Here is a 23731-nt window from a genome sequence, read left to right as displayed (position 1 = left end):
AATTTCTTGGATTCATCCATTGTAGCGTCCTAAAGACCTGGGGAAACACTCCGGTAGCCCCGGTGTCTCTTTAGAGGGGTTTAGGAGCATTTTATTGGCGATGCAATAGGAATTAGGCAATTTTGCCACTTTAACGTGTGTGTTAGCCCACAAATATTTTAGGTGCCGGGGGTCGGGGTCAAATTTTCTTGGATTATTACATAGTAGCGTCCGTAACGATCTGAGGAATGACTCCAGTAGCCTCGGCGGTGCTTTAGAGGGGTTTAGGAGCATTTTATTAGAGACGCAATATGAATTAGGCAATTTTGCCAGTTTTTCTTGGCTGTTAGCCCACGGATTTTTTACGTGCCAGGGGTCCGTGTCAAAATTTCTTGGATTCTTTCATAATAGCGTCCGTAACGACCTGGGGAACGACTCCAGTATCCCCGACGGCGCTATAGAGGGATTTAGGAGAATTTTATTGGAGACGCAAGAGGAATAAGGCAATTTTGCTAGTTATTTGTGTGTGTTAGCCCACAGATTTTTTAGGTGCCGGGGATGCTGGTCGAATTTTCTTACATTCTTCTATAGTAGCGTCCGTAACGACCTGGGGAACGACTCCAGTAGCCCTGGCGGTGCTATAGAGGTATTTAGGAGCATTTTATTGGCGATGCAATAGGAATTAGGCGATTTTACAATTATTTCGTGTGTGTTAGCCCACGGATATTTTAGGTGCCGGGGATCAAGGTCGAATTTTCTTGAATTATTCCAAAGTAGCATTCGTAATGACATGGGGAACTACTCCAGTAGCCTCGGCGGTGCTTTAGTAGGGTTTAGGAGTATTTTATTGGCGACGCAATAGGAATTAGGCGATTTTGTCAGTTTTTCGTGTGTGTTAGCCCTCGTATTTTTTAGGTGCCGGGGGTCCGAGTCAAAGTTTCTTGGATTCTTCTATAGTAGCATCCGTAACGACTTGGGGAATGACTCTAGTAGCCCCGGCGGCGATTTAGAGGGGTTTAGGAGCATTTTATTAGAGACGCAATAGGAATTAGGCGATTTTGCCAGTTTTTCGTGTGTGTTAGGCCACAGATTTTTTACGTGCGGGGGTTCCGTGTCGAAATTTCTTGGATTTTGCCATGTAGCGTCCTATAGACCTGGGGAAACACTCTGGTAGCCCCGGTGTCTCTTTAGAGGGGTTTAGAAGCATTTTATTGGCGACGCAATAGGAATTAGGCAATTTTGCCACTTTTTCGTGTGTGTTAGCCCACAAATATTTTAGGTGCCAGGGGTCGGGGTCAAATTTTCTGGGATTCTTCCATAGTAGCGTCCGTAATGACCTAAGGAACGACTCCAGTAGCCTCGGCGGTGCTTTAGAGGGGTTTAGGAGTATTTTATTAGAGACGCAATATGAATTAGGCAATTTTGCCAATTTTTCGTGTGTGTTAGCCCACGGATTTTTTACGTGCTAGGGGTCCGTGTCAAAATTTCTTGGATTCTTTCATAGTAGCGTCCTTAACGACCAGGGGAACAACTCCAGTGTCCCCGGTGGCGCTATAGAGGGGTTTAGGAGAATTTTATTTGAGACGCAAGAGGAATAAGGCGATTTTGCCAGTTATTCGTGTGTGTTAGCCCACAGATTTTTTAGGTGCAGGGGGTGCGGGTCGAATTTTCTTAGATTCTTCCATTGTAGAGTCCGTAACAACTTGGGGAACGACTCCAGTAGCCTCGGTGTCACTATAGAGGGGTTTATGAGCATTTTATTTGAGACGTAATAGGAATTAGGCGATTTTGCCAGTTTTTCGTGTGTGTTAGCCAACAGATTTTTTAGGTGTCGGGGGTCCATGTCAAATTTTCTTGGATTCTTCCATAGTAGCGTCCGTAACGACCTGGTGAACGACTCCAGTAGCCCCAGCGACGCTTTAGAGGGGTTTAGGAGCATTTTATTGGCGACGCAATAGGAATTAGGCGATTTTGCCAAATATTCGTGTATGCTAGCCCACAAATTTTTTAGGTGCCGGGGGTGCGGGTCGAATTTTCTTACATTCTTCCATTGTAGTGTCCGTAAAGACCTGGGGAACGACTCTAGTAGCCCCGACGGTGCTTTAGAGGGGTTTAGTAGTATTTTATTGGCGACGCAATAGAAATTAGGCAATTTTGCCATTTTTTTCGTGTGTGTTAGACCACAGATATTTTAGGTGCCGGGGATCCAGGTCGAATTTTCTTGAATTATTCCAAAGTAGCGTCCGTAATGACTTGGGAAACTACTCCAGTAGCCCCGGCGGCGCTTTAGTGGGTTTAGGAGCATTTTATTGGCGACGCAATAGAAATTAGGCGATTTTGCTAGTTTTTCGTGTGTGTTAGCCTACGGATTTTTTAGGTGCTGGGGGTTCGGGTCAATGTTTCTTAGATTATTCCATAGTAGCATCCGTAACGACTTGGGGAACGACTCCAGTAGCCCTGGCTGCGCTTTAGAGGGGTTTAGGAGCATTTTATTGGCGACGCAATAGGAATTAGGCGATTCTGTCAGTTTTTCATGTGTGTTAGCCGACGTATTTTTTAGGTGCCGGGGGTCTGGAACAAATTTTCTTCGATTCTTCCATAGTAGCGTCCGTAATGACCTGGGAAATGACTCCGGTAGTCCCGGCGGTGCATTAGAGGGATTTATGAGCAGTTTATTGGCGACGCAATAGGAATTAGATGATTTTGTCAGTTTTTCGTGTGTGTTAGCCCACGTATTTTTTAGGTGCCGGGGGTCCGGGTCAAATTTTCTTGGATTCTTCCATAGTAGCGTCCGTAACTACCTGGGGAACGACTCCAGTAGCCCCGACGGTGCTTTAGAGGAGTTTAGGAGCATTTTATTTGAGACGTAATAGGAATTAGGCGATTTTGCCAGTTTTTCTTTAGTGTTTGCCCACTGGTTTTTTATGTGCCAGGGGTCCATGTCGAAATTTCTTGGATTCTTCAATAGTAGCATCCGTAAAGACTTGGGGAACGACTCCATTAGCCCCGGTGGTGCTTTAGAGGGGTTTAGGAGCATTTTATTGACGACGCAGTAGGAATTAGGCAATTTTGTAAATTTTTCGTGTATTAGCCCACAGATATTTTAGGTGCTATAGGTTCGGGTCAATTTTTCTTAGATTCTTCCATAGCAGCGTCCTTAACGACCTGGGGAATTACTCCAGTAGCCCCGGCGGTGCTTTAGAGGGGTTTAGGAGCAATTTATTAGAGACGCAATAGAAATTAGGTGATTTTGCCAATTTTTCGTGTATGTTTGCCCACGGATTTTTTACGTACCAGGGGTCCGTGTTGAAATTTCTTGAATTCTTCCATAGTAGCATCCGTAACGACCTGGAAATGACTCCAGTAGCCCCGGTGGCACTATAGAGGGGTTTAGAAGCATTTTATTGGCGACGCAATAGGAATTAGGCAATTTTGCCAGTTTTTCGTGTGTGTTATCCCACAGATTTTTTAGGTGCCGGGGGTCCGGGTCAAATTTTCCTAGATTCTTCCATAGTAGCGTCCGTAACGACCTGGGGAACGACTCCTGTAGTCCTGGCGGCGCTATAGAGAGGTTTAGGAGCATTTTATTTACGACGCAATAGGAATTAGGCGATTTTGCCAGTTTTTTGTGTGTGTTAGCCCACAGATTTTTTAGGTGTCGGGGGTACAGGTCAAATTTTCTTGGATTCTTCCATAGTAGCGTCCGTAACAACTTGGGGAACGACTCCAGTAGCCCCGGCTGCGCTTTAGAGGGGTGTAGGAGCATTTTATTGCAGATGAAATAGGAATTAGGCGATTTTGCCAGTTTTTCGTGTGTGTTATCCCACAGATTTTTTAGGTACCAGGCTTCGGGTCAAATTTTCTTAGATTCTTCTATAGTAGCGTCCGTAACGATCTGGGGAACGACTCCTGTAGTCCTGGCGACGCTTTAGAGGGGTTTAGGAGCATTTTATTGGCGACGCAATAGGAATTAGGCGATTTTGCCAGTTATTCGTGTATGTTAGCCCATAGATGTTTTAGGGGCCATGGGTGCGGGTTGAATTTTCTTACATTCTTCCATTGTAGTGTCCTTAACGACCTGGGGAACGACTCCAGTAGCCCAGATGGTGCTTTAGAGGGGTTTAGTAGTATTTTATTGGCGACGCAATAGAAATTAGGCAATTTTGCCATTTTTTTGGGTGTGTTAGCCCACAGATATTTTAGGTGCCGGGGATACAGGTCGAATTTTCTTGAATTATTCCAAAGTAGCGTCCGTAATGACTTGGGGAACTACTCCAGTAGCCCCGGCGGCGCTTTAGGTGGGTTTAGGAGCATTTTATTGGCGACGCAATAGAAATTAGGCGATTTTGCTAGTTTTTCGTGTGTGTTAGCCTACGGATTTTTTAGGTGCCGGGGGTTCGGGTCAAAGTTTCTTAGATTCTTCCATAGTAGCATCCGTAACGACTTGGGGAACGACTCCAGTAGCCCTGGCTGCACTTTAGAGGGGTTTAGGAGCATTTTATTGGCGACGCAATAGGAATTAGGCTATTCTGCCAGTTTTTCGTGTGTGTTAGCCCACGTATTTTTTAGGTACCGGGGGTTCGGGTCAAATTTTCTTGGATTCTTCCATAGTAGCGTCCGTAACGACCTGGGAAATGAATCCAGTAGTCCCGGCGGTGCATTAGAGGGGTTTATGAGCATTTTATTGGCGACGCAATAGGAATTAGGCGATTTTGTCAGTTTTTCGTGTGTTAGCCCACGTATTTTTTAGGTGCCGGGGGTCCGGGTCAAATTTTCTTGGATTTTTCAATAGTAGCGTCCGTAACTACCTGGTGAACGACTCCAGTAGCCCCGACGGTGCTTTAGAGGGGTTTAGGAGCATTTTATTTGAGACGTAATAGGAATTAGGCGATTTTGTCAGTTTTTCTTTAGTGTTTGCCCACTGGTTTTTTATGTGCCAGGGTTCCATGTTGAAATTTCTTGGATTCTTCAATAGTAGCATCCGTAACGACTTGGGGAACGATTCCATTACCCCCGGCGGTGCTTTAGAGGGGTTTAGGAGCATTTTATTGACGACGCAGTAGGAATTAGGCAATTTTGCAAATTTTTCGTGTATTAGCCCCACGGATATTTTAGGTGCCATAGGTTCGGGTCATATTTTCTTAGATTCTTCCATAGTAGCGTCCTTAACGACCTGGGGATTACTCCAGTAGCCCCGGCGGTGCTTTAGAGGGGTTTAGGAGCAATTTATTAGAGACGCAATAGAAATTAGGTGATTTTGCCAATTTTTCGTGTATGTTTGCCCACGGATTTTTTACGTGCCAGGGGTCCGTGTTGAAATTTCTTGAATTCTTCCATAGTAGCGTCCGTAACGACCTGGAAATGACTCCAGTAGCCCCGGTGGCACTATAGAGGGGTTTAGAAGCATTTTATTGGCGACGCAATAGGAATTAGGCGATTTTGCCAGTTTTTTGTGTGTGTTATCCCACAAATTTTTTAGGTGCCGGGGGTCCGGGTCAAATTTTCTTAGATTCTTCCATAGTAGCGTCCGTAACGACCTGGGGAACGACTCCTGTAGTCCTGGCGGCGCTATAGAGGGGTTTAGGAGCATTTTATTTACGACGCAATAGGAATTAGGCGATTTTGCCAGGTTTTTGTGTGTGTTAGCCCACAGATTTTTTAGGTGCCGAGGATACAAGTCAAATTTTCTTGGATTCTTCCATAGTAGCATCCGTAACGACTTGGGGAACGACTCCAGTAGCCCCGGCTGCGCTTTAGAGGGGTGTAGGAGCATTTTATTGCAGATGAAATAGGAATTGGGCGATTTTGCCAGTTTTTTGTGTGTGTTAGCCTACAGATTTTTTAGGTGTCGTGGGTCCGAGTCAAATTTTCTTGGATTCTTAGATAGTTGCATCCATAACAAGCTGGGGAATGACTCCAGTAGCCCCGGCAGCACTATAGAGGGGTTTAGGAGCATTTTATTGTCGACGCAATAGGAATTAGGTGATTTAGCCAGTTTTTCGTGTGTGTTAGCCCACGGATTTTTTAGGTGACGGGGTTCCAGGTCAATTTTTCTTGGATTCTTCCATAGTAGCGTCCGTAACGACTTGGGAACGACTCTAGTAGACCTGGCGGCACTTTAGAGGGGTGTAGAAGTATTTTATTGGCGACGCAATAGGAATTAGGCAATTTTGCTAGTTTTTCGTGTGTGTTAGCCCACGGATATTTTAGGTGCCGATGGTCTGGATCAAATTTTCTTGGATTCTTCTATAGTAGCGTCCGTAACAACCTGGAGAATGACTCCAGTAGCCCAGGCGGCGCTTTAGAGGGGTTTAGGAGCATTTTATTAGAGACGCAATAGGAATTAGGCGATTTTGCCAGTTTTTCATGTGTGTTAGCCCACAGATTTTTTACGTGCCGAGGGTCCATGTCGAAATTTCTTGGATTCTTCCATAGTAGCGTCCGTAACGACCTGGGGAATAGGAATTAGGAGCTATAGAGGGGTTTAGGAGCATTTTATTGGAGATGCAATAGGAATTAGGCAATTTTGCTAGTTTTTCCTGTGTATTAGCCCACAGATTTTTTAGGTGCCGGGGGTCCATGTCAAATTTTCTTGGATTGTTACATAGTAGCATCCGTAACGACCTGGGGAATGACTCCAGTAGCCCAAGCGGTGCTTTAGAGGGGTTTAGGAGCATTTTATTGGCGACGCAATAGGAATTAGGCGATTTTGCCAGTTATTCGTGTGTGTTAGCTCACAGATTTTTTAGGTGCCGGGTGTGCGAGACGAATTTTCTTAGATTCTTCCATTGTAGTATCCGTAATGAGCTGGGGAATGACTCCAGTAGCCCCGGCGGTGCTTTAGAGGGGTTTAGGAGTATTTTATTGGCGACGCAATAGGAATTAGGCGATTTTGCCATTTTTTCGTGTGTGTTAGCCCATGGATTTTTTAGGTGCCAAGGGTCTCGGGTCAAATTTTCTTCGATTCTTCTATAGAAGCATCCGTAACAACTTGGGGAACGAATCCAGTAGCCCCGGCGGCGCTACAGAGGGGTTTAGGAGCATTTTATTGGCGACGCAATAGGAATTAGGCGATTTTGCCCGTTTTTTTTGGGTGTTAGCCCACAGACTTTTTACGTGCCGGGGGTCCGTGTCGAAATTTCTTGGATTCTTCCATAGTAGCGTCCGTAACGACCTGGGGAACGACTCCAGTATCCCCGGCGGCGCTATAGAGGGGTTTAGTAGCATTTTATTAGAAACGCAAGAGGAATAAGGCAATTTTGCCAGTTTTTCGTGTGTGTTAGCCCACAGATTTTTTAGGTGCCGAGGGTGTGGGTCGAATTTTCTTAAATTTTTCTATTGTAGCGTCCGTAACAACTTGGGGAATGACTACAGTAGCCCAAGCGGCGCTTTAGAGGGGTTTAGGAGCATTTTATTGGTGACGCAATAGGAATTAGGCGATTTTGCCAGTTATTCGTGTGTGTTAGCCCACAGATTTTTTAGGTGCCGAGTGTGCGGGTCGAATTTTCTTACATTCTTCCATTGTAGTCTCCGTAACGACCTGGGGAACGACTCCAGTAGCCCCGGCGGTGCTTTAGAGGGGTTTAGGAGTATTTTATTGGCGACGTAATAGAAATTAGGCAATTTTGCCATTTTTTCATGTGTGTTCGCCCACAGATATTTTAGGTGCCGGGGATCCGGGTCGAATTTTCTTGGATTATTCCAAAGTAGCGTCCGTAATGACCTGGGGAACTACTCCAATAGCCCCGACGGCGCTTTAGTGGGGTTTAGGAGTATTTTATTGGCGATGCAATAGGAATTAGATGATTTTGCCAGTTTTTCGTGTGTGTTAGCCCCACGGATTTTTTAGGTGCCGGGGGTTCGGGTCAAATTTTCTTGGATTCTTCCATAGTAGCGTACATAACGACCTTGGGAACGACTCCAGTAGCCCTGGCTGCGCTTTAGAGGGGTTTAGGAGAATTTTATTTGAGACGTAATAGGAATTAGGCGATTTTGCCAGTTTTTCTTTAGTGTTTGCCCACTGGTTTTTTATGTGCCAGGGTTCCATGTCGAAATTTCTTGGATTCTTCAATAGTAGCATCCGTAAAGACTTGGGGAACGACTCCATTAGCCCCGGTGGTGCTTTAGAGGGGTTTAGGAGCATTTTATTGACGACGCAGTAGGAATTAGGCAATTTTGCAAATTTTTCGTGTATTAGCCCACAGATATTTTAGGTGCTATAGGTTCGGGTCAAATTTTCTTAGATTCTTCCATAGTAGCGTCCTTAACGACCTGGGGAATTACTCCAGTAGCCCCGGCGGTGCTTTAGAGGGGTTTAGGAGCAATTTATTAGAGACGCAATAGAAATTAGGTGATTTTGCCAATTTTTCGTGTATGTTTTCCCACGAATTTTTTACGTACCAGGGGTCCGTGTTGAAATTTCTTGAATTCTTCCATAGTAGCGTCCGTAACGACCTAGAAATGACTCCAGTAGCCCCGGTGGCACTATAGAGGGGTTTAGGAGCATTTTATTGGCGACGCAATAGGAATTAGACAATTTTGCCAGTTTTTCGTGTGTGTTATCCCACAGATTTTTTAGGTGTCGGGGGTCCGGGTCAAATTTTCCTAGATTCTTCCATAGTAGCGTCCGTAACGACCTGGGAATGACTCTTGTAGTCCTGGCGGCGCTATAGAGGGGTTTAGGAGCATTTCATTTACGACGCAATAGGAATTAGGCGATTTTGCCAGTTTTTTGTGTGTGTTAGCCCACAGATTTTTTAGGTGTCGGGGGTACAGGTCAAATTTTCTTGGATTCTTCCATAGTAGCGTCCGTAACAACTTGGGGAACGATTCCAGTAGCCCCGGCTGCGCTTTAGAGGGGTGTAGGAGCATTTTATTGCAGATGAAATAGGAATTAGGCGATTTTGCCAGTTTTTCATGTGTGTTATCCCACAGATTTTTTAGGTACCAGGGTCCGGGTCAAATTTTCTTAGATTCTTCTATAGTAGCGTCCGTAACGATCTGGGGAACGACTCCTGTAGTCCTGGCGACGCTTTAGAGGGGTTTAGGAGCATTTTATTGTCGACGCAATAGGAATTAGGCGATTTTGCCAGTTATTCGTGTATGTTAGCCCACAGATGTTTTAGGTGCCGGGGGTGCGGGTTGAATTTTCTTACGTTCTTCCATTGTAGTGTCCTTAACGACCTGGGGAACGACTCCAGTAGCCCCGACGGTGCTTTAGAGGGGTTTAGTAGTATTTTATTGGCGACGCAATAGGAATTAGGCAATTTTGCCATTTTTTCGGGTGTGTTAGCCCACGGATATTTTAGGTGCCGGGGATCCAGGTCGAATTTTCTTGAATTATTCCAAAGTAGCATCCGTAATGACTTGGGGAACTACTCCAGTAGCCCCGGCGGCGCTTTAGGTGGGTTTAGGAGCATCTTATTGGTGACGCAATAGAAATTAGGCGATTTTGCTAGTTTTTCGTGTGTGTTAGACTACGGATTTTTTAGGTGCCGGGGGTTCGGGTCAAAGTTTCTTAGATTCTTCCATAGTAGCATCCGTAACGACTTGGGGAATGACTCCAGTAGCCCTGGCTTCACTTTAGAGGGGTTTAGGAGCATTTTATTAGCGACGCAATAGGAATTAGGCGATTCTGTCAGTTTTTCGTGTGTGTTAGCCCACGTATTTTTTAGGTGCCGGAGGTTCGGGTCAAATTTTCTTGGATTCTTCCATAGTAGCATCCGTAACGACCTGGGAAATGACTCCAGTAGTCCCGGCGGTGCATTAGAGGGGTTTATGAGCATTTTATTGGCGACGCAATAGGAATTAGGCGATTTTGTCAGTTTTTCGTGTGTTAGCCCACGTATTTTTTAGGTGCTGGGGGTCCGGGTCAAATTTTCTTAGATTCTTCAATAGTAGCGTCCGTAACTACCTGGTGAACGACTCCAGTAGCCCCGACGGTGCTTTAGAGGGGTTTAGGAGCATTTTATTTGAGACGTAATAGGAATTAGGCGATTTTGCCAGTTTTTCTTTAGTGTTTGCCCACTGGTTTTTATGTGCCAGGGTTCCATGTTGAAATTTCTTGGATTCTTCAATAGTAGCATCTGTAACGACTTGGGGAACGACTCCATTAGCCCCGGCGGTGCTTTAGAGGGGTTTAGGAGCATTTTATTGACGACGCAGTAGGAATTAGGCAATTTTGCAAATTTTTCGTGTATTAGCCCACGGATATTTTAGGTGCCATAGGTTTGGGTCATATTTTCTTAGATTCTTCTATAGTAGCGTCCTTAAAGACCTGGGGAATTACTCCAGTAGCCCCGGCGGTGCTTTAGAGGGGTTTAGGAGCAATTTATTAGAGACGCAATAGAAATTAGGTGATTTTGCCAATTTTTCGTGTATGTTTGCCCACGGATTTTTTACATGCCAGTGGTCCGTGTTGAAATTTCTTGAATTCTTCCATAGTAGCGTCCGTAACGACCTGGAAATGACTCCAGTAGCCCCGGTGGCACTATAGAGGGGTTTAGAAGCATTTTATTGGCGACGCAATAGGAATTAGGCGATTTTGCCAGTTTTTCGTGTGTGTTATCCCACAGATTTTTTAGGTGCCGGGGGTCCGGGTCAAATTTTCTTAGATTCTTCCATAGTAGCGTCCGTAACGACCTGGGGAACGACTCCTGTAGTCCTGGCGGCGCTATAGAGGGGTTTAGGAGCATTTTATTTACGACGCAATAGGAATTAGGCGATTTTGCCAGGTTTTTGTGTGTGTTAGCCCACAGATTTTTTAGGTGCCGGGGGTACAGGTCAAATTTTCTTGGATTCTTCCATAGTAGCGTCCGTAACGACTTGGGGAACGACTCCAGTAGCCCCGGCTGCGCTTTAGAGGGGTGTAGGAGCATTTTATTGCAGATGAAATAGGAATTGGGCGATTTTGCCAATTTTTTGTGTATGTTAGCCTACAGATTTTTTAGGTGCCGTGGGTCCGAGTCAAATTTTCTTGGATTCTTAGATAGTTGCATACTTAACAAGCTGGGGAACGACTCCAGTAGCCCCGGCAGCACTATAGAGGGGTTTAGGAGCATTTTATTGTCGACGCAATAGGAATTAGGTGATTTAGTCAGTTTTTCGTGTGTGTTAGCCCACGGATTTTTTAGGTGACGGGGTTCCAGGTCAATTTTTCTTGGATTCTTCCATAGTAGCGTCCGTAACGACTTGGGAACGACTCTAGTAGACCTGGCGGCACTTTAGAGGGGTTTAGAAGCATTTTATTGGCGACGCAATAGGAATTAGGCGATTTTGCCAGTTTTTTGTTTGTGTTAGCCCACGGATTTTTTAGGTGCCGAGGGTCTGGGTCAAATTTTCTTGGATTCTTCCATAGTAGCTTCCGTAAAGACCTGGGGAACGACTCCAGTAGCCCCGGCGGCGCTTTAGAAGGGTTTAGGAGCATTTTATTGGCGATACAATAGGAATTAGGCAATTTTGCTAGTTTTTCGTGTGTGTTAGCCCACGGATATTTTAGGTGCCGGTGGTCCGGATCAAATTTTCTTGGATTCTTCTATAGTAGCGTCCGTAACAACCTGGAGAATGACTCCAGTAGCCCAGGCGGCGCTTTAGAGGGGTTTAGGAGCATTTTATTAGAGACGCAATAGGAATTAGGCGATTTTGCCAGTTTTTCGTGTGTGTTAGCCCACAGATTTTTTACGTGCCGAGGGTCCATGTCGAAATTTCTTGGATTCTTCCATAGTAGCATCCGTAACGACCTGGGGAATAGGAATTAGGCGCTATAGAGGGGTTTAGGAGCATTTTATTGGAGATGCAATAGGAATTAGGCAATTTTGCTAGTTTTTCCTGTGTATTAGCCCACAGTTTTTTTAGGTGCCGGGGGTCCATGTCAAATTTTCTTGGATTGTTACATAGTAGCGTCCGTAACGACCTGGGGAATGACTCCAGTAGCCCAAGCGGTGCTTTAGAGGGGTTTAGGAGCATTTTATTGGCGACGCAATAGGAATTAGGCGATTTTGCCAGTTATTCGTGTGTGTTAGCTCACAGATTTTTTAGGTGCCGGGTGTGCGGGTCGAATTTTCTTAGATTCTTCCATTGTAGTATCCGTAATGACCTGGGGAACGACTCCAGAAGCCCCGGCGGTGCTTTAGAGGGGTTTAGGAGTATTTTATTGGCGACGCAATAGGAATTAGGCGATTTTGCCATTTTTCCGTGTGTGTTAGCCCATGGATTTTTTAGGTGCCAAGGGTCTCGGGTCAAATTTTCTTCGATTCTTCTATAGAAGCATCCGTAACAACTTGGGGAACGAATCCAGTAGCCCCGGCGGCGCTACAGAGGGGTTTAGGAGCATTTTATTGGCGACGCAATAGGAATTAGGCGATTTTGCCCGTTTTTTTTGTGTGTTAGCCCACAGATTTTTTACGTGCCGGGGGTCCGTGTCGAAATTTCTTGGACTCTTCCATAGTAGCGTCCGTAACGACCTGGGGAACGACTCCAGTAGCCCTGGCGGCGCTATAGAGGGGTTTAGTAGCATTTTATTAGAAACGCAAGAGGAATAAGGCAATTTTGCCAGTTTTTCGTGTGTGTTAGCCCACAGATTTTTTAGGTGCCGAGGGTGCGGGTCGAATTTTCTTAAATTTTTCTATTGTAGCGTCCGTAACAACTTGGGGAATGACTCCAGTAGCCCAAGCGGCGCTTTAGAGGGGTTTAGGAGCATTTTATTGGCGACGCAATAGGAATTAGGCGATTTTGCCAGTTATTCGTGTGTGTTAGCCCACAGATTTTTTAGGTGCCGAGTGTGCGGGTCGAATTTTCTTACATTCTTCCATTGTAGTCTCCGTAACGACCTGGGGAACGACTCCAGTAGCCCCGGCGGTGCTTTAGAGGGGTTTAGGAGTATTTTATTGGCGACGTAATAGAAATTAGGCAATTTTGCCATTTTTTCGTGTGTGTTCGCCCACAGATATTTTAGGTGCCGGGGATCCGGGTCGAATTTTCTTGGATTATTCCAAAGTAGCGTCCGTAATGACCTGGGGAACTACTCCAATAGCCCCGACGGCACTTTAGTGGGGTTTAGGAGTATTTTATTGGCGATGCAATAGGAATTAGACGATTTTGCCAGTTTTTCGTGTGTGTTAGCCCCACGGATTTTTTAGGTGCCGGGGGTTCGGGTCAAATTTTCTTGGATTCTTCCATAGTAGCGTACATAACGACCTTGGGAACGACTCCAGTAGCCCTGGCTGCGCTTTAGAGGGGTTTAGGAGAATTTTATTAGCGACGCAACAAGAATTAGGCGATTTTGCTAGTTTTTCGTGTGTGTTAGCCTAAATATTTTTTAGATGCCGGGGGTCCATGTCAAATTTTCTTGGATTCTTCCATAGTAGCATCTGTAACGACCTAGGGAACGACTCCAATAGCCCCGACGGTGCTTTAGAGCAGTTTAGGAGCATTTTATTGGAGGCGCAATAGGAATTAGGCGATTTTGCCAGTTTTTTGCGTGTGTTAGCCTACAGATTTTTTACGTGTCGGGGGTCCGTGTCGAAATTTTGTTGGATTCTTCCATATTAGCGTCCGTAACGACCTGGGGAACAACTCCAGTAGCTCCGGCGGCGCTATAGAGGGGTTTAGGAGCATTTTATTGGCGACGCAATAGGAATTAGGTGATTTTGCCAGTTAGTCGTGTGTGTTAGCCCACAGTTTTTTTAGGTGCCGGGGGTGCAGGTCGAATTTTCTTATATACTTCCATTGTAGCATCCGTAACAACCTGGGGAACGACTCCAGTAGCCCCGGTGTTGCTATAGAGGGGTTTAGGAGCATTTTATTGGAAACGCAAGAGGAAATAAGCATTTTGCCAGTTATTCGTGTGTGTTAGCCCACAGTTTTTTTAGGTGCCGAGTGTGCGGGTCGAATTTTCTTAGATACTTCCATTGTAGCATCCGTAACAACCTGGGGAACGACTCCAGTAGCCCCGGCGGCGCTATAGAGGGGTTTAGGAGCATTTTATTGGAGACGCAAGAGGAATAAGGCAATTTTGCCAGTTATTCGTGTGTGTTAGCCCATAGATTTTTTAGGTGCCGGGGGTGCGGTTCGAATTTTCTTAGATTTTTCTATTGTAGCATCCGTAACAACTTGGGGAACGACTCCAGTAGCCTCGGCGGTGCTTTAGAGGGGTTTAGAAGTATTGTATTGGCGACGCAATAGAAATTAGGCAATTTTGCCATTTTTTTGTGTGTGTTCGCCCATAGATATTTTAGGTGCCGGGGATCCGTGTCGAATTTTTTTGGATTATTTCAAAGTAGCGTCTGTAATGACCTGGGGAACTACTCCAATAGCCCCGACGGTGCTTTAGTGGGGTTTAGGAGCATTTTATTGGAGATGCAATAGGAATTAGACGATTTTGCATGTTTTTCGTGTGTGTTAGCCCACGGATTTTTTAGGTGCCGGGGGTTCGGGTCAAATTTTCTTGGATTCTTCCATAGTAGCATCCGTAACGACCTTGGGAATGACTCCAGTAGCCCTGGTTGCGCTTTAGAGGGGTTTAGGAGCATTTTATTAGCGACGCAACAAGAATTAGGCGATTTTGCCAGTTTTTCGTGTGTGTTAACCTAAATATTTTTTAGATGTCGGGGGTCCAGGTTAAATTTTATTGGATTCTTCCATAGTAGCATCCATAACGACCTAGGGAACGACTCCAGTAGCCCCGATGGTGCTTTAGAGGGATTTAAGAGTATTTTATTGGAGGCGCAATAGGAATTAGGCGATTTTGCCAGTTTTTTGTGTGTGTTAGCCTACAGCTTTTTTAAGTGTCGGGTATCCGTGTCGAAATTTTGTTGGATTCTTCCATATTAGCGTCCGTAACGACCTGGGGAACAACTCTAGTAGCCCCGGCGGCGCTATAGAGGGGTTTAGGAGCATTTTATTGGCGACGCAATAGGAATTAGGCGATTTTGCCAGTTAGTCTTGTGTGTTAGCCCACAGATTTTTTAGGTACCGGGGGTGCGGGTCGAATTTTCTTAGATTCTTCCATTGTAGCATCCGTAACTACCTAGGGAATGTCTCCACTAGCCCCAACGGCACAACAGAGGGGTTTAATAATATTTTATTGGCGATGCAATAGGAATTAGGCAATTTTGTCATTTTTTCATGTGTGTTAGCCCACAGATATTTTAGGTGCCGGTGATCCGGGTCAAATTTTCTTGGATTATTCCATAGTAGCGTCCGTAATGACCTGGGGAACTACTCCAGTAGCCCCGGCGGCGCTTTAGTGTGGTTTAGGAGCATTTTATTGGCGACGCAATAGGAATTAGGCAATTTTGCCCGTTTTTCGTGTGTGTTAGCCCACGGATTTTTTAGGTGCCGGGGGTTTGGGTCAAATTTTCTTGGATTCTTCCATAGTAGCGTCCGTAACGACTTGGGGAACGACTCCAGTTGCCCTGGCTGCGCTTTAGAGGGGTTTAGGATCATTTTATTGGCGGCGCAATAGGAATTAGGCGATTTTATGAGTTTTTCGAGTGTGTTAGCCCATGGATTTTTTAGGTGCCGGGGGTCCAGCTAAAATTTTCTTGGATTCTTCAATAGTAGCGTCCGTAACTACCTAGGGAATGACTCCAAAATCCCCGACGGTGCTTTAGAGGGGTTTAGGAGCATTTTATTGGCGACACAATAAGAATTAGGCGATTTTGCCATTTTTTCGTGTGTGTTAGCCCACAGTTTTTTTAGGTGCCAGGGGTGCAGGTCGAATTTTCTTAGATACTTCCATTGTAGCATCCGTAACAACCTGGGGAACGACTCCAGTAGCCCCGGCGTTGCTATAGAGGGGTTTAGGAGCATTTTATTGGAAACGCAAGAGGAAATAAGCATTTTGCCAGTTATTCGTGTGTGTTAGCCCACAGTTTTTTTAGGTGCCGGGGATGCGGGTCGAATTTTCTTAGATACTTCCATTGTAGCATCCGTAACAACCTGGGGAACGACTCCAGTAGCCCCGGCGGCGCTATAGAGGGGTTTAGGAGCATTTTATTGGAGACGCAAGAGGAATAAGGCAATTTTGCCAGTTATTCGTGTGTGTTAGCCCATAGATTTTTTAGGTGCCGGGGGTGCGGTTCGAATTTTCTTAGATTTTTCTATTGTAGCATCCGTAACAACTTGGGGAACGACTCCAGTAGCCTCGGCGGTGCTTTAGAGGGGTTTAGGAGTATTGTATTGGCGACGCAATAGAAATTAGGCAATTTTGCCATTTTTTTGTGTGTGTTCGCCCATAGATATTTTAGGTGCCGGGGATCCGTGTCGAATTTTTTTGGATTATTTCAAAGTAGCGTCCGTAATGACCTGGGGAACTACTCCAATAGCCCCGACGGCGCTTTAGTGGGGTTTAGGAGCATTTTATTGGAGATGCAATAGGAATTAGACGATTTTGCATGTTTTTCGTGTGTGTTAGCCCACGGATTTTTTAGGTGCCGGGGGTTCGGGTCAAATTTTCTTGGATTCTTCCATAGTAGCATCCGTAACGACCTTGGGAATGACTCCAGTAGCCCTGGTTGCGCTTTAGAGGGGTTTAGGAGCATTTTATTAGCGACGCAACAAGAATTAGGCGATTTTGCCAGTTTTTCGTGTGTGTTAACCTAAATATTTTTTAGATGTCGGGGGTACAGGTTAAATTTTATTGGATTCTTCCATAGTAGCATCCATAACGACCTAGGGAACGACTCCAGTAGCCCCGATGGTGCTTTAGAGGGATTTAAGAGCATTTTATTGGAGGCGCAATAGGAATTAGGCGATTTTGCCAGTTTTTTGTGTGTGTTAGCCTACAGCTTTTTTAAGTGTCGGGTATCCATGTCGAAATTTTGTTGGATTCTTCCATATTAGCGTCCGTAACGACCTGGGGAACAACTCTAGTAGCCCCGGCGGCGCTATAGAGGGGTTTAGGAGCATTTTATTGGCGACGCAATAGGAATTAGGCGATTTTGCCAGTTAGTCTTGTGTGTTAGCCCACAGATTTTTTAGGTACCGGGGGTGCGGGTCGAATTTTCTTAGATTCTTCCATTGTAGCATCCGTAACTACCTAGGGAATGTCTCCACTAGCCCCAACGGCACAACAGAGGGGTTTAATAATATTTTATTGGCGATGCAATAGGAATTAGGCAATTTTGTCATTTTTTCATGTGTGTTAGCCCACAGATATTTTAGGTGCCGCTGATCCGGGTCAAATTTTCTTGGATTATTCCATAGTAGCGTCCGTAATGACCTGGGGAACTACTCCAGTAGCCCCGGCGGCGCTTTAGTGTGGTTTAGGAGCATTTTATTGGCGACGCAATAGGAATTAGGTAATTTTGCCCGTTTTTCGTGTGTGTTAGCCCACGGATTTTTTAGGTGCCGGGGGTTTGGGTCAAATTTTCTTGGATTCTTCCATAGTAGCATCCGTAACGACTTGGGGAACGACTCCAGTTGCCCTGGCTGCGCTTTAGAGGGGTTTAGGATCATTTTATTGGCGGCGCAATAGGAATTAGGCGATTTTATGAGTTTTTCGAGTGTGTTAGCCCATGGATTTTTTAGGTGCCGGGGGTCCAGCTAAAATTTTCTTGGATTCTTCAATAGTAGCGTTCGTAACTACCTAGGGAATGACTCCAAAATCCCCGACGGTGCTTTAGAGGGGTTTAGGAGCATTTTATTGGCGACACAATAGGAATTAGGCGATTTTGCCAGTTATTCGTGTGTGTTAGTTCACGGATTTTTTAGGTGCCGGGGGTTCGGGTCAAATTTTCTTTGATTCTTCCATAGTAGCGTCCGTAACGACCTAGGGAACGACTCCAGTAGCCCCGGCGGTACTTTAGAGGGGTTTAGGAGCATTTTATTGGCGACGCAATAGGAATTAGGCGATTTTGCCAGTTTTTTATGTGTGTTAGCCCACAGATTTTTTAGGTGTTGGGGTCCGTGTCAAATTTTCTTGGATTCTTCCATTGTAATGTCCGTAACGACTTGGGGAATGACTCCAGTAGCTCCAGCGGCGCTTTAGAGGGGTTTAGGAGCATTTGATTATCGACGCAATAGGAATTAGGCTATTTTGTCAGTTTTTCGTGTGTGTTAGCCCACGGATTTTTTAAGTGCAGAGGGTCTAACTCAAATTTTCTTGGATTCTTTCATAATAGCGTCCGTAACTACCTGGGGAACGACTCCAGTAGCCCCGATGGTGCTTTAGAGGGCTTTAGGAACATTTTATTGGCGACACAATAGGAATTACGCGATTTTGCCAGTTTTTCGTGTGTGTTAGCCTACGGATATTTTGAGTGCTGGAGGTAAAAGTCAAATTTTCTTGGATTCTTCCATATTAGCATCCGTAACGACATGGGGAACGACTCTCGTAGCCCCGGTGGCGCTTTAGAGGGTTTAGGAGCATTTTATTGGCGACGCAATAGGAATTAGGCGATTTTGCCAGTTTTTCGTGTGTATTAGCCCACGGATGCCAGGGGTCCATGTCGAAATTTCTTGGATTCTTCCATAGTAGCATCCGTAATGACATGGGGAACAACTCCAATAGCCCCGACGGCGCTATAGAGGGGTTTAATAGCATTTTATTGGCGACGCAATAGGAATTAGGCAATTTTGCCAGTTTTTCGTGTGTGTTAGCCCACAGATATTTTAGATACCGGGGGTCCGGGTTGATTTTTCTTGGATTCTTCCATAGTAGCGTCCGTAACTACCTAGGGAACGACTCCAGTATCCCCGGCGGCGCTTTAGAGGAGTTTAGGAGTATTTTATTAGAGACGCAATAGGAATTAGACAATTTTCCATTTTTTCATGTGTGTTAGCCCACAGAATTTTTACGTACCAGGGGTCCCTGTCGAAATTTCATGGATTCTTTCATATTAGCGTCTGTAACGACCTGGGGAATGACTCCAGTAGCCCCGGCGGCACTATAGAGGGGTTTAGGAGCATTTTATTTACGATGCAATAGAAATTGGGCGATTTTGCTAGTTTTTCGTGTGTGTTAGCCCACGGATTTTTTAGGTGCCGGGGTTCCGGGTCGATTTTTCTTGGATTCTTCCATAGTAGCGTCCGTAACGACCTAGGGAATGACTCCAGTAGCCCCGGCTGCGCTTTAGAGGGGTTTAGGAGCATTTTATTGGCGATGCAATAGAAATTAGGCAATTTTGCCAGTTTTTCGTGTGTGTTAGCCCACGGATTTTTTACGTGCCAGGGTTTCGGGTCAAATTTTCTTGGATTCTTCCATAGTAGCATCCGTAACGACCTAGGGAATGACTCCAGTAGCCCCGGTGGCACTTTAGAGGGGTTTAGGAGCATTTTATTAGAGGCGCAATAGGAATTAGGCGATTTTGCCAGTTTTTTGTGTGTGTTAGCCCACAGATTTTTTACGTGCCGAGGGTCCATGTCGAAATTTCTTCAATTCTTCCGTAGTAGCATCTGTAACGGCCTGGGGAACAACTCCAGTATCCCCAGCGGCGCTTTAGAGGGGTTTAGGAGTATTGTATTGGCGACGCAATACGAATTAGGCGATTTTGCCAGTTATTCGTGTGTGTTAGCCCACAGATTTTTTAGGTGCCGGGTATGCGGGTCGTATTTTCTTAGATTATTCCATTGAAGTATCCGTAACGACCTGGGGAACGACTCTAGTAGCCCCGGCGGTGCTTTAGAGGGGTTTAGGAGTATTTTATTAGCGACGCAATAGGAATTAGGCGATTTTGCCATTTTTTCGTGTGTGGTAGCCCACAGATATTTTAGGTGCCGGGGATCCGGGTCGAATTTTCTTCGATTATTCCAAAGTAGCGCCCGTAATGACCTGGGGAACTACTCCAGTAGCCCCGGCGGCGCTTTAGTGGGGTTTAGGAGCATTTTTTTGGCGATGCAATAGGAATTAGGCGATTTTGCAAGTTTTCCGTGTGTGTTAGCCTACGGATTTTTTAGGTGCCGGGGGTTCGGGTCAAATTTTCTTGGATTCATCCATAGTAGCGTCGGTAACAACCTGGGGAACGACTACAGTAGCCCTTGTTGTGCTTTAGAGGGGTTTAGGAGCATTTTATTAGTGACACAATAGGAATTAGGCAATTTTTCCAGTTTTTCGTGTGTGTTAGCCTAAATATTTTTTAGGTGCCGGGTGGTCAAATTTTCTTGGATTCTTTCATAGTAGCGTCCGTAACGACCTGGGAATGACTCCAGTAGCTCCGGCAGTGCTTTAGAGGGGTTTAGGAGCATTTTATTAGAGACGCAATAGGAATTAGGCGATTTTGCCAGTTTTTTGTGTCTGTTAGCCCATGGATTTTTTAGGTGCCAAGGGTCTCTGTCGAAATTTTTTGGATTCTTCCATAGTAGCTTCCATAACGACATGGTTAACGACTCCAGTAGCCCCGGCGGCGCTATAGAGGTGTTTAATAGCATTTTATTGGCGACGCTATAGGAATTAGGCGATTTTGCAAGTATTTCATGTGTGTTAGCCCACGGATTTTTTAGGTGCCAGGGGTTCGGATCACATTTTCTTAGATTCTTCCATACTATCATCTGTAACGACTTGGGGAACGACTCCAGTAGCCCCGGTGGTGCTTTAGAGGGGTTTAGGAGCATTTTAATAGCGACGCAATAGGAATTAGGCAATTTTGCTAGTTTTTCGTGTGTGTTAGCCCACAGATTTTTTACGTGCCGAGGTCTGTTTCAAAATTTCTTGGATTCTTCCATTGTAGCGTCCTAACGACCTGGGGAAAGACTCCGGTAGCCCCGGTGGCTCTTTAGAGGGGTTTAGGAGCATTTTATTGGCGACGCAATAGGAATTAGGCAATTTTTCCACTTTTTCATGTGTCTTAGCCCACGGATACTTTAGGCTCTGGGGGTCCGGGTCGAATTTTCTTGGATTCTTCCATTGTAGCATCCGTAACGACCTAGGGAACGACTCTTGTAGCCCTGGCGGCGCTTTAGAGGGGTTTATGAGCATTTTATTAGAGACGCAATATGAATTTGGATATTTTGCCAGTTTTTCGTGTGTGTTAGCCTACGGATTTTTTACGTGCCAGGGGTCCGTGTCGAAATTTCTTGGATTCTTCCATAGTAGCGTCCGTAATGACTTGGAGAACGACTCCAGTAGCCCCGGCGGCGCTATAGAGGGGTTTATTAGCATTTTATTGGCGATGCAATAGGAATTAGGCGATTTTGCCAGTTATTCGTGTGTGTTAGCCCACTGAGTTTTTAGGTGCCGGGGGTCCGGGTCAAATTTTCTTTGATTCTTCCATAGTTGTGTGTATAACGACCTGTGAACGACTCCGGTAGCCCCGGAGGCTCTTTAGAGGGGTTTATGAGCATTTTATTGGCGACGCAATAGGAATTAGGCGATTTTGCCAGTTTTTCGTATGTGTTGGCCCACGGATGCCAGGGGTCCTTGTCGAAATTTCTTGGATTCTTCCATAGTAGCATCCGTAACGACATGGGGAATGACTCCATTAACCCCAACGGCACAATAGAGGGGTCTAATAGTATTTTATTGGCGATGCAATAGGAATTAGGCAATTTTGCCATTTTTTCGTGTGTGTTAGCCCACGGATATTTTAGGTGCCGGTGATCCGGGTCAAATTTTCTTGGATTATTCCAAAGTAGTGTCCGTAATGACCTGGGGAACTACTCCAGTAGCCCCGTCGGTGCTTTAGTGGGGTTTAGGAGCATTTTATTAGCGACGCAATAGGAATTAGGCGATTTTGCCAGTTTTTCGTGTGTGTTAGCCCACGGATTTTTTAGGTGCCGGGGGTTCGGGTCAAATTTTCTTGGATTCTTTCATAGTAGCTTCCGTAACGACTTGGGGATTGACTCCAGTAGCTCTGGCTGTGCTTTAGAGGGGTTAAGGATCATTTTATTGGCGGCGCAATAGGAATTAGGCGATTTTGTAAGTTTTTTTAGTGTGTTAGCCCACGGATTTTTTAGGTGCCGGGGGTTGAGCTCAAATTTTCTTGGATTCTTCGATAGTAGCGTCCGTAACTACCTGGGGAATGACTCCAAAAGCCCCGACGGTGCTTTAGAGGGGTTTAGGAGCATTTTATTGGCGACACAATAGGAATTAAGCAATTTTGCCATTTTTTCGTGTGTGTTAGTTCACGGATGTTTTAGGTGTCGGGTGTTCGGGTCAAATTTTCTTTGATTCTTCAATAGTAGCGTCCGTAAAGACCTAGGGAACTACTCCAGTAGCCCCGGCGGTGCTTTAGAGGGGTTTAGGAGCATTTTATTAGCAACGCAATAGGAATTAGGCGATTTTCCAGTTTTTTAAGTGTGTTAGCCCACGAATTTTTTAGGTGCTGGGGGTCCGGGTCAAATATTCTTGGATTCTTCCATATTAGCATCCGTAATGACCTGGAGAATGACTCTAGAAGTACCGGAGGTGCTTTAGAGGGGTTTAGGAGCATTTTATTGGCGACGCAATAGGAATTAGGCGATTTTGCCAGTTTTTCGTGTGTGTTAGCCCACGAATATTTTAGGTGCCGGGGGTTCGGGTCATATTTTCTTGGATTCTTACATAGTAGCGTCCGTAATGACCTGGGGAAAGACTCTGGTAGCCCCGGTAGTGCTTTAGAGGGGTTTAGAAGCATTTTATTGGCGACGCAATAGGAATTAGGCAATTTTTCCACTTTTTCATATGTCTTAGGCCACGGATATTTTAGGTTCTGGGGGTCCGGGTCGAATTTTCTTGGATTCTTCCATTGTAGCATCCGTAACGACTTAGGGAACGACTCTTGTAACCCCGGCGACGCTTTAGAGGGGTTTATGAGCATTTTATTAGAGACGCAATATGAATTAGGCAATTTTGCCAGTTTTTCGTGTGTGTTAGCCCACAGATTTTTTATTTGCCAGGGGTTCGTGTCGACATTTCTTGGATTCTTTCATAGTAGTGTCCGTAACGACCTGGAGAATGACTCCAGTAGCCCCGGCGGCGCAATAGAGGAGTTTTGGCGCATTTTATTAGTGACGCAATAGGAATTTGGCGATTTTGCCAGTTTTTTGTGTGTGTTAGCCCACAGATTTTTTACGTGCCGAGTGTCTGTGTCGAAATTTCTTGGATTCTTCCATTGTAGCGTCCTAATGACCTGGGGAAAGACTCCGGTTGCCCCGGTGGCTCTTTAGAGGGGTTTAGGAGCATTTTATTGGCGACGCAATAGGAATTAGGCAATATTTCCACTTTTTTGTGTGTGTTAGCCCACAGATATTTTAGGTTCCGGGGGTTCGGGTCGAAATTTCTTGGATTCTTCCATTGTAGCGTCCGTAACGACCTGGGGAACGACTCTTGTAGCCCCGGCAGCACTTTAGAGGGGTTTATGAGCATTTTATTAGAGACGCAATATGAATTAGGTAATTTTGCCAGTATTTCGTGTGTGATGGCCCATGGATGCCAGGGGTCGATGTCGAAATTTCTTGAATTCATCCATAGTAGCGACGTAACGACATGGGGAATGACTCCACTAGCCCCAATGGCTCAATAGAGGGGTTTAATAGTATTTTATTGGCGATGCAATAGAAATTAGGCAATTTTGCCATTTTTCGTGTGTGTTAGCCAACGGATATTTTAGGTGTCGGGGATCCGAGTCATATTTACTTGGATTATTCCAAAGTGGTGTCCGTAATGACCTGGGGAATTACTCCAGTAGCCCCGGCGGCGCTTTAGTGGGGTTTAGGAGCATTTTATTGGCGACGCAATAGGAATTAGGCGATTTTGCCAGTTTTTCGTGTGTGTTAACCCACAGATTTTTTAGGTGCTGGGGGTTCGGGTCAAATTTTCCTCGTTTCTTCCATAATA

This window comes from Solanum dulcamara, chromosome 12 (genome assembly GCF_947179165.1).
Source record: "Solanum dulcamara chromosome 12, daSolDulc1.2, whole genome shotgun sequence".
Taxonomy (NCBI): domain Eukaryota; kingdom Viridiplantae; phylum Streptophyta; class Magnoliopsida; order Solanales; family Solanaceae; genus Solanum; species Solanum dulcamara.
The sequence above is the reverse complement of the archived record's forward strand: the minus strand, read 5'-3'. Positions refer to the sequence as shown.